This window comes from Typopeltis vanoorti, chromosome 7, assembly GCF_054136105.1.
Source record: "Typopeltis vanoorti isolate ZY-2024b chromosome 7, IOZ_Tvanoo_1.0, whole genome shotgun sequence".
NCBI lineage: Eukaryota > Metazoa > Arthropoda > Arachnida > Uropygi > Thelyphonidae > Typopeltis > Typopeltis vanoorti.
The window spans coordinates 134,516,571-134,540,000 of NC_143555.1; the positions used below are offsets into that span (position 1 = coordinate 134,516,571).

At 34.9% G+C, this 23,430-nt stretch overlaps 1 protein-coding gene and 1 pseudogene across 2 annotated transcripts in view; one reads left to right on the top strand and one right to left on the bottom strand.

The window, feature by feature from the left end:
- Positions 1-14,135, bottom strand: part of stet (rhomboid serine protease stem cell tumor) — a 349,608-nt gene extending 335,473 nt beyond the window's left edge. For both annotated transcript variants that reach the window (XM_090396146.1, XM_090396144.1), the window contains exon 1: positions 13,932-14,135. The gene's annotated coding sequence lies outside the window, so the exon portion shown is untranslated. The remainder of the gene's footprint in view (positions 1-13,931) is intronic.
- LOC150105087 (exportin-2-like) overlaps positions 1-23,430 on the top strand; it is a 175,749-nt pseudogene that overhangs the window by 19,302 nt on the left and 133,017 nt on the right.

Below are 23,430 nucleotides of genomic sequence, written 5' to 3' on the forward strand. Positions count from 1 at the left end.
TTAATCTATTACACCTGAAGTTAATTGAAACTCGCGGCTCCGGAGATTGTTGAGAAGCTTACTGTTCTTGACATCAACCTGTTTTCTTCATATTCGATCAATACAAGACTTCCTGCGACGCTAACCAGATAAAGTTTGAGTTGGCACCTTTATCTGCACGTAGTTATGAAACTGTATTAACAATTCTTTATTAAACATATCTCGAATACAAGGGTTAACAATCGATGCATCGTAACAAGCTATTTATATTCCATTATGTCTTTAATCTGTATAAAAAAAAATAATGCTGAAGGGAACTCAATGTATCAGACGCACATTATTTTACTAAGAGCCGAAAAATAAACAATAAAAATGCCAAATATAGTAATCTCTTACTTATTCGCTTTCTATGGAGAATCTTATGTAGAATGATTATTTGAAAATCTAACTTATTATGTAGCGTTGTGGAAACGATGTTTGCATCCATAGCAGACGCAAGTTCCAAAAAAAAAAAAAAAAACCCTTTCTAAACTCGATTCTAGTCGGCGACTACAGGAACTTTTTCTAAGACTTTCTTCGACAAGTTCTGGAAGAAGTCAATCACTGGCAAGAGGAAGTAGGTTTTTTCCTCTCAGATTTTTAATCCCACATTTTGAGAAAAGTTGACTAATTTACACTATGCCAGACAATAATATATAGTGGTGTTAGGATTGGGAACCACAAGATGGCGGCAGTTGTCTGCCATGGTTTCTTCCCCAAATGCTTAAAATCACCGAGTCTCGAGCTAGCTATCTCTGATTGACTAAGACATGGAGTTTGACCCACCTTTGCTAAAGTTGCATTCCTTAAAAGACAATTCCGAAATGACCGCGCTTTTGCTTTTTTTAGTTAAATTTTACATTTAAGTAGAAATAATTCAATAACGTAAGTTAATTTTAATACTGAAACCTCAAATTACAGTAACTTGTTTACAAACTTTATATTAATAATCTAAAAATATATAAAAAAATGTTTTGTATGCACTTAACAAAACGTGTTAAGTGCATACAAAACGCTGTTATATAGATCACTGTTATATAACTTTCCTTGTGTAAGATACGTCCCTCTAAAGATTATCAATAGTTTTGATAAGTGACTATATTGCCAGTTTACTATTATTATTATTAATTGTTTGTTCATTGCAAAGATTAAACAGGTTTGCTAAATGAGTAACTAGATAACTGAAATCCTGGATCTTGTGCATGCCGAATTTTCATACGTAACGAAAACATTTGTTATGGATATTATTTCTGGGAAAACTCCCATGTCACTCCTCTTAACAAACTACTATATATACGGCTATTTTGCCTGCTTCTGTTTAGGAGTGCCCTTGTTTAAATGTCATTGGCTTTTTTACTCAGGGATTCTTAGGGCATTGTAGATGTATATTTACCAATAAATATATGTAGCATAAAGAAAGAGAAATTTACACATACCTTTTTTCTGGATGTTGTGGCAATGTGGGAGAATTAAATAGAAATGGAAAAAATTTAATTCTCCCACATTGCCTAACCCCCCTCCCCCCCACACACACAGTAGTTTGGACATCGCAGAAAGAAGAAAAGCCACAACACCCAGAAAAAAGGTATGAGTAAATTTCTCGTCCTTTATGCTACATGTATTTATTGGTAAATATACATCTACAATGCCCTAAAAATCCGCGAGTAAAAAAGCCAATGACATTTAAACAGCACTCCTAAACAGAAGCAGGCAAAATAGCCGTAAATATAATAGAAAACATTTGTGTTTGTCTATTACAAATAAATGCAATTTTCATATATAAAGTGATTCCAATATAAAACAATAATATATTTTCGGGAACTTAATTCTAATAAATTATTAAGGCTAGAAATGAAATGTACAGCTTATTTATCCTATATGCTATAATTACTAAGTGATCGATACCGACTGAAAACAAAAGAGGCTCTTCAGTGGTTAAGTAGCTATCGTAACTAATAATTACAGGTATCTTTGTCTGCGCGGTTAGCCTAGTGGCTTTGCGCTTCGCAACCATATGCCTGGGTTCGATTCCCGTCGCCGACGTGAGGAGCTTAAGGATCTTCCTCGGCCATAGCCAAATTAGCCGGTCTTGGGCGTGTACAGCAGGGTTCCCCCCCCCCCCAGTTTATCTGGGGTTTTTCATCCCGCAAGCAGGCAAACCGGTCCCGTGAACACACACACACGGATCTACACCCATAAATATTTAACCCCCCCCCCATGAGGGGACTCAACTCGCCTCAATAGGGACGGGGGAGAAAAAGGGAGGAAACTCCATATGAATAAATAAATAAACAGGTACCGTTATGTGAATCCAACCTGCGATAGGCTGTTCTATCTCTCTTATATTCAGATATCCTACTCTAGAGACCATCATAAAACATTTTCAAAAACCACTTCAGACCGCTAATAGACAGGGAGGTGGTGCAGAAGCAGTATTTTAAGAATGGATGTTGTGAATATTTGTGTGCGTGTTCATGCGTTGCGGCTTTCGTTTAGCAGGTTTGAAGAAAATTGCAAGCTCAAATGAACGCCACCTATGGTATTTTTGTAAAACAGGTACAGAGCAAAGATTGAGCTTCTGTCTGGGACATAGATTGAAGTGTTTTCATAAGGGGGAGATCTTTGATCAAACTGATTGTTTTCTGTTAAACATCTATGAGGCTAAATAATTTTGGGAAATGCCTCCAGAGACATAAAGCAATGTTCCGTTGTCGGACGAATCTGGAACTTGCAGCAGTTGTTTCACTTAATATGTAACATCTAGAGTTGAAGCAAAACTCCAGACTTGTTTAAGTTAATGGAATATTACATCCCATATCGTTTCTTAGCCGAATAAGAAACTCAAAGAGTTTCATGCCGAATATAGTAGAAACTATATAAAGTTCGGAGATTCCAAGCGTAAGCAAATACCTGGATACTGCAGCAACTGACCCTAAAGGTAGTGCAAGCTGAGGCAACTCGTGTCAAAGGTGGAGCATGCTCCGATCACTATTCTTGATATTTACTCATAATGTGAACTTAGCTCCTAGGAGCTGTATTTCTGTTGAACATTATGAGAGAAGCCTTGGCTCTTCATATATCTAATAAAACTCCAGACTTTTGAATATTGAGCTAATTCTTAACCAGACGATTTATCCCAAAAGAAGATTGACTATTGTTATAGACAGAACTGTAGATTAGGATGATCATCCAGATTATCTTTTCCCCAAAGTGGAGTTGGGCTGTAGAGTTGTATATAGTGGCCAACTTATTAGAGATTTCACCTAACTGCTAGTTAAACAGTTAATGTGACACTTCGGAACGGGCTGGATACAATCAGAATTTGCTCAGATTCTAGCTACAATCAATACACATCTTCCACTACGTACCGAAGATTCTCAATGGAATTGAGATCTGGTGATTGTAGGGGGGGGGATCTATTAAGTTATTAGAGCTTGTTAATATCCCGTTGAGTCTTTTTTTTTTCATATCAGTGTCGCAAGGTAAATGAACCACATGAATGGCCATACTTAGCTGACAGTGATTTCAGAAGGACTGTACATTCATCTTTGCACTGCTGACATCAAGAAACTAAGATTTTGCAGGAAAAGCATGCTCCTACCATCACATCGAATTTGAGTTCTGTGATGACCACACATGAGATGACACTAACTGGAATCCATAGCTCTATGCGATCTTTCTTACTCTCGTGTCCAATGTCAATGTTCCTTCTTCCACCTTAGCTGCAGCTGCTTGTTATCGTTTAATACACATTACATCCTAAAATGTCGCATTTTACCTTCAGATACATTCCCTCGCATACACTCTCGGATTATATCGCCCAGTCATTTGACCAATAATAGCACCTCTTTTGGAGTATTTACGGTCCTGTCAGTTGTTTGTTTTCTTCTCGCATTGACCAGCCGTTTCCGCCCAGATGCTCTACGACATTGCTTTGATGATTTCTGTTTATCACACGATTCTCATTATACCCGAGACAATGCTGAAAGTGCCCATCCTAAATGTGCAACGGTTACAGAAATACACTTACCAAACCTTTCTCAATCCCATAATCTCTTTATCGAAGTTTCTAGGCCACCAGTTTTCCCACTTATCACACTCACGCACAACATCGAAAGCAGCCTGCTGCCTATTAATAGCTTATACTTGCCGTCTGTCATTAGTCTCGTGCCGATGGTACATTCCTTAGCTTGAAAGGGGGGGTGCCTAATATTTTTGCCATTGAGTGCATATCCCTTTTTTTTTATGAGAGCTCGTAGGTTCTTCATATACACACACACAGACATCAAGAGAGAGAGAGAGAGAGAGAGAGAGAGAGATCCTTATCTGAGGAAGTTTGTGAAACTAAGAGAATATTCGAATTTCTTCGAATTCATTTACTGTGTCGTGTTAGGCTTTAGCCTAGTAACTGTGTTCATGATTTATTTTAATACGAATTAGTCATTATAATGCTAGAAAATCAACATAAGTACTTTATCAGCAAGAACTTAGTCTTTATTTATTGTTATTATTATTTTATTTTATTTTTTTGACAGATGCATGCCTATCGAAGTGGTCAGTGTGCTCTATTAAACAATCAGCTGTCATTTAAATATTGCCAAAACGATAAATTCCAACCGTTGCCTCGTTAATATTCAAGAATGCCATTTTTCATTTCGTTTCAATTGTAGGAAACTACGCTGGTAATAAAAGCACAAATGGCAAATGAAATGCAAGCGTGAAAAATTCTGCGTTGTAATCAGAAGTTAATGATAATGTGAAACGGTTTTCAAATTGAATTTTTTTTTTTGTCCATCATTTCTCGAAGTCTTTTCAGCTGTAAAATGAATTGATAGTCTTTTTTTTTTCGTTTTAGTTTATTTATTTTATTTTATGTTATTATTCAGAAGAGATATCAGTATCAAATTAGGAGCCTTTATTATTCATTAGAAGGAAAAATTTTAACCAGCAACAAGTACGAAAGTGTACTTGCTACTGGTACCAGGAAATGAAAATCATCCGTGTTTTATAAAAGGTTCATTTTAAGCAGCATGATAAATTTTTAAAGACCGAAAGACTTGAGTCCATGACACAGATTCGGACCCACGGTCAAGTCAGGAAACTCTTGAATCAATTCTTCTATTCCACTGGGTATTCTAGGTTATATAATAATTCTTTAAATCTTTTTTCGTATGCATAAATATTAAATATATATTTAAGGTTGAAAACATAAAATGCGGTATAAAAGAAAAGTGGTCTTCCCTCTTGTCCCTTTTTTTTTTTTTTTTTTTTGGTTGACAAAGTTTATTCGAAACACAATTACCCTTTAATTTATCATAAGGCGGAAAAAAAAAAACGTTGTTCAGCCGAAGTACTCTATTTATTTATTTATTAGCGTATGATGATACAACTGCCACTAGGCGAGTCCCATACTGGCAGTATGGCACCATCTTTTGAAACTATTGGTTATAATGCACTTTTGTCTGTTAATTGCATGTGTTCGCAGGACCGGTTTGCCTGTTTTGATGGACGAAAAACACCCTCCACCTCCTATGAGACCAGCTAATTCACCATTCGATTGAAAAGAACTGACAAAGGTTCCTCAGGTCACAGACAGGATTCAAACCCGGCCTTTACAACTAACGGGCTCGTCTAAACCAACCCAGCTACGGAGGCTCTTCGGCTGAGGTGAATTGATGTTAGCTGAGAACTTTGCACCCGATGACCAATTCGACATAGCTCGTTTTCAATACTCCGGGAAATATCCTGTTTTTACTATACTTTGCTGTTGCCCAGAATTAAAAAATAATAAAACAAATATTTAATGTGGGTATAATAATGTACATTATTATTCAAGTCTTCCAATATTATCAACTACGTCAGTCAATTACAGTGCCCTACTACATTGTAATCCTGTTTCATCCCTGAATCATCTCATTCATCTGTCAAATAAATTGAATAAAATACTTAGGGTTTGATACGGTTGACGCCTCCTCAGAAGTAGAAAGATTGATGTTTTTTATTTATTTTACAGTCTCTCCTTCAGTACTGCACCGTACGTTGATATTCCTAGTTATAATTCTAATCCTGCCGTATTCCAATAGTCAACCTTGTAACTACATTCGGGTTCGTGGAACTATAATCCCAGTTCTGATGTTGAATAATTACTTAAAGGTGGGGGATGCCAGAAACCAGGCCACACTTCTCCTGTCTGACACCCACAGATAATGACCACAGACAAGCACTGAACTCTTCTTCCTTCAGGTAGCTTTGCCATATCGCTTCTTTACCTTGACCTATCATCGTGGAGTGTGTCGACTTGTTTTTCTCTAGTGGACCGAAATTCCTTTCTTCCTCATTTATACTTTTCTTTCCGTCCGGTTATCGTCAATTGCGATAGTCGGCAGTTTGGATTCCGCACAAACACTTCCGTAACCGCTGGACTGTTCACTCGACCGCAACGGGCGGAAGGTACTTCGACTGTTGAAGGCAACGATGCGATTTCCGTAACCCGAGTCTTTTTTTCGTCCCTGCCAAGACGGGGGTTTCGGTTAAAATAGGCGAAAGGCAAGAGGAGGCGGCTTTCCGCTTCACTTGTCTTTCATAATGTCGTCTTAAAAAGCTGCTTATCCAAGAGCTCGTGCGTGGCTTGAAAGACGGCAGTGAAGAGAAAATTATCGCTTTAGATGTTGACAGAAAAATCTAAGCCGCCCGGTACGAGCACATTAAACAATTTATTATCTCGATAGATTCGCAAAGCACCAATTTTCTTCCATTTCCATCGTTCTGCAGAGGGAATAAACCCATTGAATATTTGTTTACGTACCACCACCAAATCTGCAGGTCGATGTTCCCAAATTCCTCTGATCGATTATGTACTCATTTTGTCGCTCGTTTCGTTCGCGGATGGGGAAGAAAGAAAAAAAGAAAAAGAAAAGAAGGGATAAATGTAATAAATTTAGATTAGTTGTAAAAGCTCCAGAAAAGTCTCGCCGTGATGTAATAATGGCTACAAGCCAACTTCCCCTCTACCCCTTTAATACGCCACTGATATTCGGCGATAATTCATTTCATTTATTTTAGTAGTTTTTAATCCAGATTAGAACGAAGTTTATGAGGCCTAACATCTTCTTAAGATCCCAACAGCTTTTTATCCGCTATTTGTGTGTTTGTTTTCAGATTACTATGTAATCTTCTACGTGTACCCGCTCTTTTCTTATTCTCTTTTTAATATTATTCTGTTTCTAAGAATCGGTTACAGGGTGTTTTTTCTGACTCCCCCCCCCGTGGTTTATCTGCTCTGCTTTGCTTTGCCTTCATAGGAAAGACACTCTATTCAAAATCTTCTCGTTATCCCTGTCGAAGACAATATTGATTGGAATAGCTTTTTGATGTTCATCTAATAACTGTTGTAATCGGTAACAGCTGTTGTAGTTTATCACTTTTTCTGCTTGTCACGTTATTCGTTTTAGGTGAGTTCCGTGATCTGACGTCAATTAATTTTTTGCACATGTATAATTGTTATATGGACATGCCGTACACTACTATTGTATGGTTATCTATAAAACGGATATGCATTTTGACGAAGTCCCTGTCAACAATTTAGGACAAATGCCATCTTAATTGTTGGATACATTAGTTTATAACACCGGGACATTCTATCATATTTGATTTTTCCATGGTCAGTATTTTTACGTGAAATTTCACTGTAATTTTAATGATACGAAAATACTCCCATCACAGGAAAAGCCTGTATACACGATCGTGACGTCATGAGTGACACAGCAGTAACGAGTGTTGCTGAAAGACAAGCAAAAGTTCTAGTGATTGAAAATACTGAAGACGTTAAATTTGGAAGAATAAATAAAATTTGGGGATCTGTTGAAGCAGCAAACGTAACGCAAGCTTAAATTAGATACCAAATGAATGCAAAATTTAAGCATTTGAGAAATGGAAAGAATAATCGGTACAGAAACCCAAGTCAACGATATACAAGAAGAAGAAATAAATCGAAGGAAAGACACATAAGCAGGCAAATTTGCTCTGATAGCCAACAGCAGACCTGTAAATACGTTTCTGTCGCGCTTCTCAGTTACTTTATAACGATTTTTTCAATTTTGTGTTCATGTTATCGTTCTCTTTTAGATCTAATCCTATTAGAACGCTAAATGAATAGAAATTAATTTAAAAATGCGAAAGAATTCCTAAGACTACGGTAGGGATTAAAAACCAGCTTCTCGTAGCTTTCAAACAATAGTCGAATGTCATTGAAAATACAGTAGCAGCCGCTGAACGTTTTTTAAAAATTTTATTTTAATATAAATCCTGGATAGAAAATACACTCATAGAAAACACATCTAAGTAACGTATAGGAATCGCCGATCTACAAACTAAACTCGGAACCTTTTTCAAACTACTTTTGGGCCTCTAGTGAGAAGATTATGATCTTACACTGAGCGAGAAAACTCATCTCCAACTTATAAACATTTACAAACAACCATGTGGGGTTCGAACCCGCAGCCTGTTTCTTGGAGAGCGGATACGCTGTTCAGTGGGCTAACTAGGCTGATGTGCTTTGAAATAAGTTCTGCTCAACTAAGTTCTCCAATATGATGTATTCCAATCTTTTACTCATATATGGCAAATTAATTATTTGTATTTGATTATGATAGCAAATGACGTACTTTATTTTAGAAACAATAGTATAAACTATTATTATTATACAATGACCACATCACTAAATCCACGTAATGCTATTGTCGATATTGAACTATTGTGTTCATGGGCTAGTTTGCTTATTTTGAGGAAGGGAAAACTCTAGTTGAAGGATAAAAAAGGCTTGCTGTCTTGTCCGTGAAGACCAGCCAATTTCATAACAGACGGGATTTGAACGAAGCTTCTTTCCTCTCAAGTGTGCGGAAAAATTATCCACAATACCAACTGCCGATGAATTTTGCTAGACCTGGATAATCTCGTTGTAAGGTGATCTGAGCTTTCTCATCCCCCAACTTGTGATCAGAGTAGATCTGCCAGAGCCCAACGTCATCTTTACTTGAGGAACTGCCTAGCAGTCCTACAGCCAAATCGAGTTTATTTCATATTTGGGAAGAAGAAGAAGAAGAAAAAAAAAACTGTAATCTCGGTTGTCCTCTGTGGTATGCATGTCGCTAATGCCTCCTGGAATTGATCTTGTAAAACAATGTAATTTAAATAGATGATGACGCAAGCAGCAAGATTCTCTGGCGTAATCTGAATACGATGTTAAAGTAATCGAACGACTTCTAGCAAAAGTAATTTATATAAACTTTTGTTGTTGTTGGTTTTTCATCCCATGGAAAATGTCAACATTTCGATCGCGTTCGCATCGTCAGTTCTTACGAACGTGTGTATTCATCTTGGGTTAATATGTTTAGTGGATGATTTCGTATATGGTTAGAAGGCATAAAACTTCCAGTCAAAATGTGCGCATTGGGCAACAAACCAAATTGCTAACTTCTTCCTGTTGTAGAACACACACACGCACGCACGCGCACACACACACACACACACACAGTGGTTCCGTATATATCTCCACAGTCGTATCGCTTGAGTCCATTACTACCAGATTGCATTTCTCAGCTTGGTTACAAAGCTTCGTGAGAAAGCAGAGATCCTGAACAAGTGCTTTCTAGTGACGTGATTAAAGCTAATAAATGTGTACCCAGAGAGGAAAGATGCGAGAAGAAATTGATATCGGTAATGCACTCCATCAGGTGTATTGCAGTTTGGATGAATATTTACTAACCGTCGGGATAACGATAGATTAAAAGAATGACTGTGCTTTATCTACTTCGTTTAAGGCATTTTTTTTTTGTTCACATGTAAAAGAAATCCGAAATTTTGAATACTGTACAGTCGACATTTTGAATAGTACATTGTTTTCTCCAGCAACTAGCTTTTCTTTAATCTTAAATGCTAACAACGTAAGTAGAATTTCTTGCGCACTGATATCTTCTCTTTCAATTTAATTTTCATAAAATTATGTGCATAGAATTAGAGCTAGATTTGCATTTTAGTACTAATTTACAGTGCATATTTTCCCATTTATAAATAGAATAATTTTGCATTATTCAGACAATGTGTGCAATAAATGTTATATTTCATATTAAGTTTAATTATAATTTTTTATTTAAAATCATCGTATTAAGTTAAGATTGTTGTAATAAGCATTTTCAATTACGCTTTTTTACAAGAAACAGTGTAATTTAAATTTTGAAGGCTGTAGGCAGTAGTATGTCAGTGTTGCATATGCATAAAAATGCCTAGTAACGTTTCATTTTTCAAAATATGGTGGAATACGCCTAGCAGTTTTCATTGTTTATGTGGCATTCTAGAACTTGATTCATGACATAAAAAAGTTGCATTTTTTCATATCCAGGGGCTGCGCCGTTTTTTTTTCTTTTCTAAATACGGCATATAGAATTGCCTGTATGATTTCTGGTAATGCTTCTAGTTCATAGCTCTACACCTCCAGAAGAAAAAAAGTTATAAGCTTGATTTTAGATGCCCACTAGAGGAACTTTATCTCGACTTATTTTTCAGCCAATTTAAATTTTCCTAGTTAGTCGATCTTTCGTACAAGCAAGTAAGGTTATCCTACCTGGAAGTTCGAATTTAATTGTGTAATTCAGAAAATTCGACCGCAGAACTCATACTATTTCAGACAATAATATCGATTGGGATTAAGGAACATAACACGGCGGTAGCTGTCTCCTGTATTCCCCCTTTCTTTTCGAAGCTGACACTCGATCAGTAGTGGCGACTAGGGATAGTCCCTGGTTACCTACCGATTTCCAAAGTGTTATTAGAACTAAAGGAATTCCAACTTTAGAAATAAATTGCATTACAGATTTTCATTTTAAATAACATTTATTATTAAAATTTCTTTTATTTTAAAGTTTATTTCAAATAAAAATAAAAGTAGTGTCTTTTAATTAATAAATTAATTTTTAAATCAGCGTCTATTTAATTTGACTCCTTGTATTACTGTCTCACTTGCTCATTTTGCAATGTCAGAAATAAAAATAACAAGGCTGAAAGTTTAAACATTTTAACTCATTTTGAAAAAAAAAAAAAAACAGGAAAGGAAAGAAAAAGAAAAACATATATGTAAAATGTGAATTAAGTGTGTTTTATAATTTAAGTTTAATCTAGGAGTTATTCTCTCTCTCCAGTTACTCTCTAGTTAATGATGTAGATGCCTCTGCGGTTTCTCCTCAGAGGTGTTTTCAAAGTGTACTTTGAAAACACCTCTGAGGAGCAACACAGCAGACATAATACACTCGCCTCATAACCTTGGCTTCCTGCGATAATGCTAAACAACCAATAGCCACCTAAAGAAAACATATTAACACTGCTATACGCATTATATAGCTTGTTTTATAATTATACTTAGCTTTCCATATGATCATTACATAATAAGATTATGTCAAACATAATCTTATTATGTTTGACATAATCAAATTATGGACTTATTATTTTAAAAATACATTTTATATACAAATTTGTCAGTTTTAATGCAAAATATTTATACTTATCCAAAATTAAAAATTCTCTTCGATTGCATTGCTATAACTGAAAGCTGACTTAATTTTTTAGCGTATGTGTGTAAAAGCAAAAAAAAAAAGGATTAGTGAGATTTCAGCATAAGGGTTTATCAGTAGCATCATTGCATAACGTATTTTATGCAATGAGAAACCAGCACTAAATCAGTACCTACAAATTGTTTGTTATTAGCAATGTCTTCTACTTTTCTTTATAACATCATGTAAACTATATTAAAAACAGAAGTTAATCAATGACGAGCATAACTTATAAATACTATAAATTTCACTCATATACTGAGAACATTTCATAAATTAAACAAACATAAGGTTTGAAATATTTTGAATAGGGGAAATATTGAAAAAACGTGGTTAACAACATTTTTTTTCCCTCGTGAAGAAATGGTGACGCTTGACGTATTAAAATTCTGAAGGAATCAAATGACTGACTGTTAACCTGAAGAATCTAAGAAAACCATTTTTTTAATTTCACTAATAAATTGATTTATTACTTTCCTGTTATTTGTATGATGACTTGTATATTTTCGCATAAATTCTTTATTTCTGTATCTAAGCTAAAAAAAATTATTTACGAAAATAAACACCACAAAACGGATGTTCATTTTATTTTATTTGTGAATTTAAGAAACTAAGTAAATAACTTTTTTAAAACGATATGTGATCTAAAATAAAATAAAGAGGTTGTTATTGACGCAGCCCACCATTTATGATCAAAATACATTGGCGTGGCTTATTATTATTTTATTTTATTTTTGTATCATAAAACAGCAATTATAATTCATTATCAAGATTAAAAATTTACTCAATAACATGATCAATACTGACCACGCTTTTAACCGCTTTTTGCATGAAAAACATTTACAATCCTTCGTCAACATTTCAGCCTTACTAAATATAACATAGAAGAAACTGTGCTCATATTAGGCTAGTTCTTGATAAATTAATTCTGAATACAATAAGCATCACATGAGAATAAAATTCTTTATACCGGTTTAAAGAAAATGGTAGAGCAAATAATTTTACTTAGGTTCTCATTTTTGATAGAAATTATACTGAAAGACAGAAAAACTCACGTATCAAAACTCTGCGCTGCTATCACAATTGTTAAAGTGCTCATTTCGTTTTTTTATTTTTCACCCATGTTCGTTTGCTATTTAACATGTTTAATTTTTAATATGCTACTATGCGCCCTCTATAATTACAATCTCTAAATTAGAAAACACATAAAATTGAAAATATGTCTTCATTAGCATTATCAAATACAAATATCATATTATTACCGTTATTTGATTAAAAATTCAAATAAATATTTTTTACTAAACTGTTCTACAAGCAATTTAAAATGTGAAATGAAGTGTACCATGAAATTGCATTCTCATTTCTGAAATGCAACTTAATTATATCAGAAAGGAAAGTACAATTAAATAGAAAGAAAAAAAAACTGAAAATAAAAATAAAACTAATTAAATGAAACTATATATTATTAACGAAACAAAAATGTCTTTATTTTAACAATAATAAAATGCGGACCAACTGTAGTACAATAATTTAAAAGTTGTCAAATCTGATATAATAGAATTCGGTATTAACATTTGCGTAGTCGTTTTTTTTTCTTTTCTTTTTTGTTGCTTTGTAAAAAGTAATTAAAAAGTAAACGAACTAATAGTCTTTGTTGCTACATGCATTTCAAAGTCGCTATCAAGTTATACGATGCTGATTTTATTGAATTAAAATGTTAAAAAATTCAATTATTAAATTAAAAATGATTGATTACTTAGAAAGAAGGATATTAAACTCGAATGATTAAAAGTTAGCCTAATTCATCTCAGTCAGTGGACACATTAGTTCTTTACAGCTCTTCCTTAAAAACTCTTGCTCATCGTTTGTTAGCCGAACGCATACCGAAGTCGAAATTTTGAACATCTGCTAACAGTAACGTGGATTTCAAAAGATTTTAGAGGTACGGGATATTTATAACTGGAACAAAATAAGTACTATATATCTAATATACCACCAGGGACATTTATAATCATTAAAATAAATAGATTGAATAAGTTCGATAAGTTACATGTACACAGTATTTACGATTGGATTGTCTTATCTTTATGAGCATTACTGCATTCCACACTACTCTGACACTGCTAGCATTTTAATTAGAAAAGTGCTAAACTAAAATTACCCCAGATTTCTTCACTCTAAATTGACACCAAGCATCAATCTCCGAGTTTGCTCTAGAGCGTCCAGCGCACCCATGGGATGGGAAACAACTGCTATGAGTCATCGAGGGAGGGACAAAAAAGAGTGAGTGAGATAGTCCTCAGTGGTTCTTACCTGAAATATAGCGGTAGGGCAGGTAAGAGGTTGATTCACAACTGTTGGTGACAAACGTCACACCTCCTGGACCGAGCTTCGTGTGATGTCACAATTTGCCAAAGAAACTCTAGAAAGAGAGAGGGAGGAAAAAGAGAAAGAGAGGGAGAGATAGACAGATAGAGAGAGAAACACACACAGTGGCGTTCCAGCAGACGCCTTGGACGCTAAACAGCTCCGGGTTGTCTGTCAGTGGCATGCCATGCCTCACTAAAAGGCGCAGACCAACAGCAAGGACGCCCCCATACGAGCAAAGATGGAGCAGTCCACTCCACGGAAAGGGGAGCTTGCCTGAATCACGCTGACAGCCCTTGGCAATGAGTAGTGAAGGAGAAAGATCCTCGACCCCAGACGTCACGGGGGAAAACAACAGGTAATTAAGGCACTTTTCGCTTCACTGTTCTCAATAACTGGAGTCTCAATAAAACTATCAGATACTCTAAACAGACGCGGAGTTCAACGGCTGGCGGATGCAAGTGGCACGTGCGTGGACCTACCCGGTCGGTACCTTTAAACAGGGCAGCCGTCATGACTTGCCTACCTGCTGGGACCGAGCGAAAAAACCAGTTCGGAATCATACCTCTCTATGATGTTTGCCGAAGCAGCGTCCAAAGATTTTCACCTTTTTCCTCTGAGCGCATGTACGCACTCGGCCATGCACGCGCGCTCACACACACACACATACACTGAAAGAGTACGCATCGAAGATTCTAGCCCCTAGCCCTTAGAAACGCCACCGATAGCTAAGGATCCTTATCACTCTACACAAGTTTTGTTCCACTAGTGTATTATTTCAAAATCAGGTTCTTATTATTCAGGAAAGGGTTATGAAATGATAGCAGTGTATCTTTGGAACCCAGAAAAAGCTTGTACTTCACTCCATCCATGTATTTTATTTATTTTTGTTTATTAAATTTAGCATAAACAATTGTTTTTCAGAAGTCATTCTAGGAAATGTCGATCATGGATCTATGATTTCGCATGAATAATCACCAAGTTCTATTCTTCTTTATTACTATTCACATCCGTTAGATTTCTTTCTTTTTATTTTTTTTAAACATTCACTTTGCAAAATGAAGGCATAAAGCACTAGCATTATGTTATCTAGCATTATGTTATTGATGATCGTAACCATATGTCGACGTTTGAGGGAGCTGCGATCACAACTACAGACGACAAAGAGTTTAATAACAATAATAATGTATTTAAAAAGAACGTTAATGTAACGCTGGATTAAAACATTTAATAAGCTGAAGAAGTGAAGACGAAAAAGGTATATACATTATTCAAATTAAGTGGATATTGAAGAGTTTCATGCCGAATATAGTCTTGTAGTTTCTCTATTCGGCTTTGAAATAATGTTGGATTCAATATCCACTTAATTTGAATAATTTGGCATCGCCGAAGTGAAGCATTTTGTCTCTCTTTTTCAGTAGGTATATACGTATTTTTTTCCAACGATCTCTTGGTGATTTGTGACCTTTTATCATGTAAAATTTTTTTGGCACAAAGTGAGAGTTAATTTATATAAAAGTTGAAGTTACCGGATCTCAATATTTGGTCTTTAAGCAGTTTTCTTGTCCCTAAGAAAGCATAAACATAAATTTAACTTTATTCGCATTAATCTTCCATGTAAGGGCTGTTTTTTCCCTTCTTAAAATATCTAATAATTTGTTTTTATTTCCTTATCTTTTTTTCTTTCGAAACCTAAAAGAATTTATTTTTGTAGATCATTCACTCTTATCACAGATGCCCGAAGTCTTACTACATTTACTGCCTCGAGTCGGTTCCCTTCTGAGTTATATGAATATAAATTACTATAAAGTGTGACGAAACTGAAAAATACAAAACTAAATTTTATGTTGTTAAATGCATCTAATTTTCATATTTGTTTTTAGCAATAAAGTGCAACGAAATACTAATAAAATAAATAACATCTAATGTTCTATATATAATAATGATAATTAATTTAGATGTCAAATATAGTTTAGACGAGCTCTGATAAACAGCATTAAATACAGTAATTATAACAGCGAATGATTTAACGGAAGATCTTGTTTATTTAAATGCATCATGTAAATCAATATTTAATTAATAAAATAGTTCATAGTTTGTTGTTTTCAACTCCTCTTAACTGAAGATTCATAACTTGATATACAATTCACATTTCGTATATCTTAAAAAACAGCTAGTTCAGTATTTTATTATTTTTTTTTATTTTATTTTTCTCTCTCCCTATCTTGTGGTTTTATGTGAGTTTATATTAACTGTAGATCCGTCGTATTCTACATGCCAGCAGGATCCTATGCCAATATTTCTTCTTGGAAACCTATTGGAGACTGAAAAGCATTATTTTTTTATACCGCGTCAGAGCAGTAAATGTTTAAACCTTTTTTTAAAACTTATAAAACTCTATAATAAGAAAAACCGATAAAACGTTCCAAAGAAAATAGGAAAGACATTTTTTTTTAAATTTTCCATAGGTAATAGAGAAATTATTGTGACTTTTTTGTGTCACTCTGGATGAAAATAAAATGAAAATCTGTTTATGAATATTAAAATATTTATTCCTTTTGATACTCAGGTAAGTATAACACGTAGGTGATCCAAGTAGGAAAAAGAAATTATGTTTATGGGTTGGGCTAGCATCAGAAGATGAGTAATAGATCCCTTAGCAATGTTAAAGTCGTATTATTATATGAATCACTGACATGGAAGCTGGCCAATAAACAGGATGCTAAATCAAATAGTTTTCAAATCAAATGTCTGTAAAAGATTAAACATATTTTGGCTCCAATGTATAACAAATGATGACGTATATAAGCTGACTGTTCAAAAAAACATGCCGATGAAATAAAATCTGGAGATAGAAATGGATTGGATACATACTGAGAATGAACAGCACGTGGATTCCTAAAGTGGCTTTGACAACGGAACAAGGGGGATGGCCTAAATTAACTCGGAGAATAACGGAAAAGGAAAGAAGACGGCTGGCTGGAAGAGCTGGAGAGAAGCCGACCTGGTGGCTCAGGACGGGGGGGGGGGGGGGTATGTGGAAGAAACGGATCTCGACCTTGTGTGCCATGAGGCACGAACGGAATAAGTAAGTAAGTAAGTCATTTATGATACATAATATAAAATATCTCTTTCCACAAATATAACAAACAAAAAAAGTTTGGGACAACAGACGGGCATAACCAGTATTTCCGTGAAAACATAGGTTCTACTGTTCAGTAATGGTGTGCACTCTTCCAAACGCTTCGCTTTCAGTCCACATTAGCTGTAAATATTGTTTTGAATTTGGAAGGGGGAAGGGATGTTTTAGCATGCTGCACTTGACAAGAATTAGTTACAATATGGTGTAATGTATTGTTTATTTTATAATATAAGATATAAAACTGTTAATCAGTTTATTCTAAATTCTAAATTAAAATGCGATTTTTATGAAGAATCACAAAATGTAACTTAAGAGCAAGTAGTTTCTCGTCTCCAATAAGTAAAGTGATAATCTCATATACCAAACCGTCGAAATTTCCTACCACCTTAAATGTCTGGTGTGCATTGAGATTCGTATTCCACAGTCATAAGGTTCTATTCCTCGACCTTCTAGAATTGCAAAACGTATAAAATTACAGATAGCTAGATACGGTACACGAGAGGCAAGGTCAAACTTGATCCGTGAGTATGAGTAAATACTCCAGGATCCTTGCTCTGAAGACCGAAATGGTTCGTTTATTGGAAGACTGAAGCTTGCACAGCCCACTTCAATCCTCCAATAAACAGATCGGTGACCTCACGCAAAAGAATGGTGGTGATTTGTTTTTTGTAGGCCGATTTTTAAACAGCTGAAAAAAAATTTATAGAAGACGACACACACACACACACACACACACACACATTGGTGACTGCTTTGTTCATCTAAGCGTATATGGGAGAATCGAACAAGTGCCACTGACAAAGAATTATTTCACTAATCTGCATGAATGACTGATGAGAGTTTTGCAAATGCCCGCACACCTAGTTTTGATAATAGGAGGATGATTATTGATGAAGTCAATCAACCGCATATTAATCACTGTTTTGCCTACGGAGTCATCCACAATACAACTTTGCACAAGAGAGTTCGTGGACGAGCATAAATCGAACTGTTTTGGCATCTGATTGCATTTTGATTCGATATGATGAGCAAGATGACGAAGTGCTTTGTCACTGACGACAGAGTTAAGAATGGAAGCACACAAATTACAACTATTGGCCCTTAATAATGTTCAAGGACTAATCCTTGAACATTGTCGGGAATGATACAAGTGAACATTGCATGTTGGAGTAAGCCAATGCGTGATAAGCTAAAGCCCGCTATTAAGATCGAAAGCAGTGAACGGCTGTCACAAGAGGATATTTTGTTTCATGACAATGCTCGTCCCGATAATATGAGCTAAACACTCCAAATGTTACGATTTGATGGCTTACAGCAGTAGACAATCCAGATATTGTTTAGTCCGCCTCTCATCTGAGCTACTCAGAATCATTCGGAAAGTCCATTTCCAATTATCACGTGCTAACTTAAGCTGTTGTATGTTTTTGCTGGAAAGCTGATTCTTTTTCTTTTTTCCAGCAGGCATACAAAATTTTGTGAGCCTGTAGACCACAGGACTGTGCTGAGAAACGATGCCCTTTTACGCTTATTGTGGAAACTTTCTAACCTACATCGTATTGAATGAAGTAAGTGATTATTTCTATTCTTTTTTTATATAAGAAAAACATTAACTTATTATAGCTTTAAATATTAGCTCAGAGTAATCGGTCTGGATCTATGGATTTTGGGAATTGTTCCTCAGAGTGCTTTGTTTTTCTACTCAAAATCATAAAAATTGCCTGAAACACAATTTTCAAAATTTTAAGAATTTTCGATTTTTTTTTCTTGAACCATTAATAGAAAAAAAAAACATATTTTTTATTTAACTTCATTGTGTACAGCTTAAAAAAGCGAAGAAATGTCTCGTTTACACAGTTTTTTTTCTGTCTTATATGGTTTTTCGACGGTAAAATCTGACTGTTTTTCGCATATTCTATGGAATCTCCTATTTAAAAGTATATGTATACAGAATAATGCCGTAACATGCAAACTAATAGTTTGATGTAGACAATTGACATTGATTGGTGTGAGACCACCAACACCACCCCTGATTATTAGAAGCCTGAGCGGCTGAGAAACGTTCCGTGTTTGATACTGTGACATACAGTAAGTTTAAAATCATTCATAGGTGGAATTTAGATTAAAAAAAAAACTTCGCATCACTTAAGGAACAAAAGGCATCCCACAGAGCATTGCTAAGAAAATGCAACTGTCAAGTTGTATTACCTGAACAGCGACAGGGTAGAGAGAGTATTGAGGGATAATAAACTATGGGTTATCTCCTAGTAATGATTAATAACGAAGGATTACTGACTTAATCGGTTAATAAAATCATCTCGAATCTTGATGTGTTTTTAAACTATGTATAAAAGCACATTAAAATTTAAATACACACGGCACAAACATTACACCTAATTAATTATAAATATTAATAATTATTAAAATTATACACTGATTGAGTGCCATAACATGGACGTTCACTTTCCTAATCGTCCATTCCGAATAGTTTTTTTTCTTTAACTTTAAAATTTCTTTAGCTTCATTACTCCTTCCACGCTCCTCCAAAATATTACGGTCTTGTTTAGTGAAGAATTTCTCCTTTCACAAACTGGTCCAGAAATTATTTTTGCCAATTTTTGAACCTTTCAAACTCTGCATATTGTTTTTTCTTCTATGATCATCTTGCGTAGCGCAGCTGCGAGGATAGCGAGATATTAATGGTTGGAAAGACCAAGTTCAAATCCTGTTCAAAGCCTCTTAAAGCGGGAGCAGAGTTTTCGATCCATCCAACAGAACGGAGAACACTGAGGGTGTAATTCGAACCAAACCAAACCAAACTTACAAGGACCACCGTTTCCTTAATCCTCATTACAGGCATCTTCTATTTACAAAAATAATCGTAGGAAAAAGTGCATAGGTGCATGTGGTTGAACTTATGTGCACTCAAAAAATCATGGGTTTGATTCAGTTTAAAACAAATCAAGGCAAAATAAATAGAACTAATGCCTGAGTAACACGTTTTATAACTAGACTTTTCAAACTCTCTCTCTCTCTCTTTCTTTCTCTGCTGGAATGCGTTTTGTCTCCCAAGTGAGTAGCTTACAATCCCAGTAACGACTGCTGAATCTTGTTTTATATTTTCATTCTGACTGTTTCAATCTGTTGATATCCTCCTAAGGTGAAGGAAGCTCTTAGGTAATTTCTGGTGCGGATATTCCTACTTTTTCTCTAAAACTATGGTTCTCTTTCTGTTGTAATTTTCCTATTTAAGTAGTGTTTCATCTTGTTAACTATTTTTATATACATTTCTAGAGTCCTTCCTCTGAATACTCTACCTGTCGGCCATTACAAGAAGCCTTTTTTAAGAGAAAGAAGTTTAATTATACAACGTTAATTTATATACATTTCTAGAGTCCTTCCTCTGAATACTCTACCTGTCGGCCATTACAAGAAGCCTTTTTTAAGAGAGAGAAGTTTAATTATACAACGTTAGCAAGTAACTTTAATTACAAACTCCTAAAACTTCTCAAATGGCTAAGCAACGCTCTTTCCTTACACGTTATACCGCTATGTTAAAACAATGTGTGCGTGTGGGGGGGGGAGCGAAGCCGCCTATGGTTTATGTCAAATTTCGTCAACAGATTTTCAGATATATGAAATTTCATTCTAACATAAGATATAACACTTTTATTCTTCTCCAATTCCGATAGCAAACTCAGTAACAGCACAACACCCTTCAATATTCAATACAATTCTGTCTGAAATTAACGTACATTAATAAATCTGATAATAAATCTGAAAAGGTGTTTGAAAACATGAGAAATATCTTCAAAAAAAATAAAGTGATATGCTTAATTAATGTGAATTGGGGGAAAAAAGACAAAAGAAACCGTGAGGTTTTTTTTTAAATTTATGTATTGGATCCGAATTCTTTTGTTTAATTTAGATCTTATTTTACTGTTTTGTAAAATATTTCCAAAATCGATCTTAGCTCCATTTTCCATTGATTATGTAATTCATCCGTAGAAAAATCGACAGATAATTGGTCCTTTTTTGGTTAAGAAAACCAATTACACTTTACTGAGCATCCAAAATATAATTTCAGATTATGCAAATTGCTATTTTGGATATACATTTTGTTAATTATTATAATTAATTATTCACCCTTTTATATGACTAAGAACAATGGAAAACTTCTGCATAATCTCGGGAAGATATGCAAAGACGATGTTAAGTAATCGTCACTCGATTCCTCGAATGTAATTTAATACAAGCCAATTTTTGGTTACGTCATTATTATTCATATAAATTATAAATTCCGAACATCGAAAAAAATTTCAATGCTTAGTCACGCAGTAAGAGATTTACTATGAATGACAAATTTTCCAAAATAAAAGACCATCTGTGAATGTCAATAAATGTGGAAACAATCAAAACAGGATGTTTCGTGCCTAGATATGATCCTCTTTTTGGTCTTTCGCTCACAAACATGGCATTAAGGCTTTAGTAGAGACCGTAGTTTTCACATTTCTGGACAAGAGCACAACTGATAGTATTACGAATGTTGTACCCACGAAAGTTAAAGATCTATAATACACTAGTAGCACGTATGGCTCAATGGTTTGATAAACAAAAAGCAACGACTGATAAAGTTCCTTTTGAATCATAATCAGCGATTATGATTTATGCGATCCATGGGATATATATATATATATATATATATATATATATAAATAATATTCATCAAAGCTTGATTTGCTTCTTCAGTCTTAAGAAAAGGCTGGTTATATTCCACTAATTCGAGCCCTACCCAAGGTTGTGTAGGGTTGTGGAAATACTTTCTGAAAATGAAAGCTGTGCCGAACAAAGCGGCCTTTTGCAGCTGCCCAATTTTTAATCCATCTAACTCGAGTGCTTCTAGATGTTTTTTCAATGTTTTAGGAATGGCGCCTAAAGTACCTATTATTATTATGGGAACAACTTTCGTTTTCTTTTGCCAGATTCGTGCAACTTCGATTTGCAAATCGCGTAATTGTAATTTTTTCATTTTCTTTGTTGTCAATCCGACTATCTCCTGGTACTGATATTTCGCTAAACTTAACACCCTTGTTTTCACTTTTTTCAACCACTGTGATATCGGGTGTGTTACATTCCAAGCTTTTGTCAGTCTGGATTTTGAAATCCCAGAGTATTTTAGCTTTTTCATTCTCAACCACTTTCTGGTGAACTTTATGCTTCCAATAGTCTTCAGATACTTCAAACCCATACTTTTTACATAAATGCCAGTGGATTATCTTAGCTACGTTATCATGCCTTTTACGGTATTCAATTTGTGCGATTTTGCTGCATCCACTTATAATGTGGTCTACCATTTCTTCCATTTCTTTGCACAATCTACATTTACTGTCTTCTTGAATTTTTTGTATTTTTGCCTTCATAACGTCGGTTTTAATGGCCTGTTCTTGTGCTGCAAAAATTACCGATTCTGTTTCTTTCTTCAGTGCTCCATTTCTCAACCATTGCCAGGTCAAGTTGCTGTCAGTATTCCAATTTTGTATTCCTTACTTCAATTAGAAATGTTTCCGTTGTTTACTGCAGATAATCATTTAAATTTCGTTTTTCTTCTTCAATAACTTGCTTCACTTGTAATAATCCTCTGTTTCCTTTTTTGCGTGATAGATATAGCCTATCAATGTCACTGCGAGGATTGAGGGCATGGTGCACTGTCATTAATTTTCGAGTTTTTCGATCTAAATCTTCCATCTCTAGTTGGGTCCATTCAACAAGCCTGCTGAATATCTCAGAACAGGTATGGCCCAGGTATTAATTGCTTTTATCAAATTTCCAGCATTAAGCATTGACTTAAGGAGTTTTCTTAATCGTTTTATGTATTCTGCTCTAGTTCTTTCTTTGATCTTATTGTGCAGAATTTGTGATGCTTCTAAAATTCCCAAATATTTGTAGCTGTCTTCGAATTTTATTGCCTTGATTATTTCACCATTGAGCAGCTCGATTTCGTTCATATCTTCAAACTTTCCTCTTGTTATTCCAGCAATTGCACATTTGTCTAAGCCAAAATCCATTGATATATCTTGACTGAATATGTGCACAGTGTTTAGCAACGATCCGAGTTCATTCTCTGATTTTGCATACAACTTCAGATCGTCCATGTATAAAAGGTGAGATATCTTTGCACTCTTTTGCGCAGTTTGATAACCATGAGAAGTTTTATTTAAAATTCTAGTTAAGGGGATCAATGACAATATAAACAAAAGAAGAGATAATGAGTCTCCTTGAAAGATGCCCCTTTTTATGTTTACCTCC